This window comes from Ammospiza nelsoni, chromosome 34, assembly GCF_027579445.1.
Source record: "Ammospiza nelsoni isolate bAmmNel1 chromosome 34, bAmmNel1.pri, whole genome shotgun sequence".
In the NCBI taxonomy this organism is placed as follows: Eukaryota; Metazoa; Chordata; class Aves; order Passeriformes; family Passerellidae; genus Ammospiza; species Ammospiza nelsoni.
In genome coordinates this window covers 1,266,624-1,270,975 of record NC_080666.1, presented here as the reverse complement: position 1 = coordinate 1,270,975, position 4,352 = coordinate 1,266,624, and positions in this window count along the sequence as shown.

Below are 4,352 nucleotides of genomic sequence, written 5' to 3'. Positions count from 1 at the left end.
AGAGGTTCTCCACACCACAGGTAAGAGACCCAATGGGGCTGATACTTGGGATGAGTGGACAAAAATTCTGCCAGATGCTCGAGAGGAACCCCAAGAATTGGATCTATTGGGATTCTCCAAGGCCACATATTGTGTCAAATTTTACTTTAGGCGTCCAAAAAACGATTGGCCAGAAATTGACCAACACAAAAACACATATCGAAAAGATGCGCCACCAATTAACAAAGCCTATAACCCACATGATTGGTGCAATTACACCGCTCGTGTAATTTCTGTGTCCTCTCTCCATCCCAAAGTATTACCCAAGGGATGGGATCTTGCTGCAACCAGGTCTAGTGGAAAATGTTCCTTTACCTGTCCTTGACTGGGGGTGAAATGAGATGATCTTTTAGGTCCCGTCCAGCCCATGCCATTCCAAGACTCCATTAATCTATGACTTCATGGGCCCCACTGGGTCCCAGGAGTGGAGTGGGGTGCGTTGCCTGGCAACAGGAGTTGTGTTGAGGAGGAGCCTCAGTCCTGCAAGGGATTCGGAAGGAGAAGGAGCCTGCTGGCTGCTCGTCCTTTTTATTATCGCTTTGCTCATTGCTTCTATCAACCCTTTTGTTCACCCTGTTTGTCATCCATTTTGCTCATCCCTGACAGACCCAACTGGGCAGAAGGCTTGTGACAAATCAGGGACAGAGTGTGTGCAGACATGGCAACATGCCAGGACGCACTCAGCCTCTCCCAGATGCTGGATGTTGCCATTGGGACACCAGAGAAGGGAGCCATTCACTTTGCAGCCATGAGAAAACTGCTGCAGGCCGTGCTGGAGCACCTGAACGTGCAGTATCTGACCAGTGAGGAGCCGTGGCCAGGCCAGCTGAGTGGCTCCTCACTTGCTGATGCTAATTATGAAGTGAAAGTATTTAAGAAAGAGATGGAAAACTACAAGAAACACATGTCCAAGGCAGAGGCTTTTCCCAGGCCCCCAGGCACTCCCCCACCAGACAGCCCCTCCCTGCTCCCTCAGACAGCAGTGCTTGGCTCTGCCCTCACTGCCCTGGCAGAGCCACTGGCAGGGGCTCTTTGCTGTCTGGTTGGGCTTCAGTGCTCTGGCACTGAGCCCAGCTGGGGCAGGTGGCACCGGGACTCTCCCTGCTCACCTGGCTGTGCCAAGGGCTGCCCGTGGCAGGGTGGGGCTCTTTGGGGTGTTGCTGCCCTGGCCATCACCTCTGACATCCCTGTTTCTGGGCCTGTTTCACAGGTTCTTCGCGAGGAGATTGGTGGGATAAAGGCAGAAACTTCCCGCATATCAGAGGACTTGAAGAAGTTCCAGGAGGCACAGGTTTGTGCAGATCACTGTGGTTCTAAGGTCATGTTTCCTAAACACCCTCACCAGAGACTTGTCTCTGACAATGCTTTCCCCTAGACCATGGAGATTTCCCAGCATCTTGAGGAGCTTTAAAAGTTAAAGGCTGGCCAGTGTCACATGGCAGGGGAAATGAACAAGGTCCAGATGTCGCAGGACCAGGTGAACTGCTGCTGGGAGCAAGTTTTGGGTCTGAGACGGCAGCCTGTACCCTCTGCTCTGCTGGCTGGAGGCTCAGTACCCTTGGCCCTGCTTGATGCATGGACCGTGCTATCTGCAGAGCCCTGCCAGCCTGGCTGAGCCTGGCCCTGCCCTGTCTCCAGGGCTCCACAAACCCCAGCAGGGGTCAAGGGCTTGCGGGTCCCCATTGACCCTCCCAGAGGCTCACTGCCACCACTGCTCTCCCCTAGGACATGGCTGTCACCCAGGATCTCTGTGAGGAGGTTGACAAGTTAAAGACAACCCACATCCTCATGGAAGAAGACATAAAGAAGCTTAAACAGTCTCTTGCTTTAGTGAGCTGTTGGGTCATGTAATCTTTGGGCTCTCATGGGGAACTTCAATGTGATTCCAAGAGCAGGTTTTGGGATCAGGGTCTCAGGACCGGGTGGAGGACCCTGGTTCTGCCCATGCAGCTAAAGGGCCCCCATGCTGGGACAACATGATGTCTGTGCCCTGACTCTACCGTCACTGACCTTTCCAGATGAAGAAACTGGGGGAGGACCTTAAAAAGCTAAGGGAGGATTTTGCCAAGTGGAAAGAAGAGAGCAGGAAGTAGATCTCTCAGCATATTGAGTAAGTGGGTTTCATACCCTGGGGGGCTGGCAAGGGAGCCCAGGGGGTCTGGAGCATCCTGGTTTGTGGGCATGGGATGCCCAGCAGCCCTTCAGGGGTAACCCTGCCCTTGCCCCCATCCCGCTGGCCAGGGCTTTGCGGCAGGAGACAAAGTCACAGCTGAAGAAGATGGGAGAGCATCAGGAGATGAAGAATGCCATGCTGGAGGAGCTGGTGACTGAGACAGCCGACCAGCTGAACGTGCAGGTGAGGTCCTGGGGAAGCACTCCCACCACTCCTGGCTCAGTCCTGTTGGAGGTCCATGCCACATCCTCATGCTGTCTTGTGCTTTGCTGTAATCATTTGGGAGACCCAAACTGCCAAAATTGGCCTGGATCAGTCAGCAGCATGGACAGAAACTAAAGCCTTGATGCAAACATCCTCTTGACATGGTGGGTTCATGGCCAATGGCTGAGTAATTGTCACAGTGGTTACAAGGGTCTTCAGGGTGAAGAGAGACGAGAATGTTGACTTCATGTTCAGAAGGCTTGATTTATTATTTTATGATATATATATTACATTATAGCTATACTAAAAGAAGTAGAAGAGAAAGTTCTCAGAAGGCTAACTAAGCTAAGAACAGAAAAGAATGAATAACAAAGATCTGTGTCTCCGCAGAGAGCGAGACCATGCTCTGCCGTGAGTGGTCAGTAAATCTAAACATCTACAGGAGACCAATCATGGATTCACCTGTTGCATTCCACAGCAGCAGATAACCATTGTTTCCACTTTGTTGCTGAAACTTCTCAGCTTCAGCAGGAAAAATCCTAACAAAAGCATTTTAATGAAAAGATGTCTGTGACAAGTAATGCGGGTCTTCCCCTGTGGAGCAGACAGACCCCTTTTGGTCAGCACCTTATGTTTTTTCATCCCGGGAGCAGGATCAGAAGCTGAGACAGGACATGGAAGCCAAGTTTTTGGAGATCCAAAGAGACTATGAGAAACTCAGCTTTGCCTCAAAGAGAATGCAAAAGGACTCTCAACAAAAGCAAAAAGATATCACGGTGTGTGGGTGAAACACCTTTTGGGTCAGAGCATCCCCCAAGATGACTCCAGGCAGGGATCACAAGGAATCTCCTACTGCCCTCCTCACAGCATTGTGCTGGTCCCAAGTGCCCTTCCTCGAGGTTTTTGGGCAAGGGGAGAGGGGTGTGCTCCTACATCCTGGGGTGTGCCCCAACCTTGCTGTGGTGTCATGCGTTCCTTTCTGTGCTGAAAGATGCTGTTCCAGTTTCTGGAGAAGCTGCAGAAGGAAAAAGCAGATCAGCAGGACATGATGGTTGCAATGGACATGGTACAGTCTAAGGGGCCTCTGTGCCAGCCCAGAGCTTCCCAGGCAGGGTGACAAATGCCCCTTGTCCCTTGGGGTCTGGGTGGCAGAAATTTTCCCCTTGGGAGGGGGAATTTCCTGAGTTCATGGGGTCCCTCACCCTTCACATGGTGGGACCAAGCTCACAAGGGTGATGGAGCAAACGGGGCCACAGCAGCCTGAAAGGGGCATGATGGCCTGGAGGAAGCACTCCTCCCTCTGCCCCTCACACGCTGGCCCTGCCTGGCATTCCTCATCCCTTTTCCCCACCGCTCTCCTGCTGTTCCACTCTGCCAGAAGGCAGACAAAGCTGCCTTGGACAGCAAAGTCGATTGCAGCCAGTTTGAAGAGAACATGGAGGAGCTGGATGAGAGGATGCAGGAGTTGCAGAGCCAGATTTCAGGCCAGGAGCAGCACTGGAACAATATGCAGCAGCAGTTCAGCAATGCAATTGAAGACAAGGTGAGGGGTACCTCGTTCCCACCATGAGGAACTGGCACCTTTGGGACTTGACAGCCTGCAGCAGCATCCCTCTGAGGATCCCCCTCCAGGCTTTTCCCTGGAGAGCTCCATGTCACATCCTGGAGCAGCTGGCTGAGGCTGTGCACCTGTTCACAGCTGGATCGCCTGGAGCTGAAGACTTTCCGTAAACACCTGGAGGACTCCTGGAACAGGAACATGGAGGAACTCGAGGATAGGCTGTTGCGTGAAAACGCCACTGGGATTAAGAAGTGAGTGCGATGGAGATTCTGATGGCTTTGGCAAACAACTGTTTCTGACAGCGATGGCAACTGCTCCTCCCAGGCAGGGCTGTCAGATGCAGTGGCCCAGAGCTGGGTCGTGCACTGCCCTCCT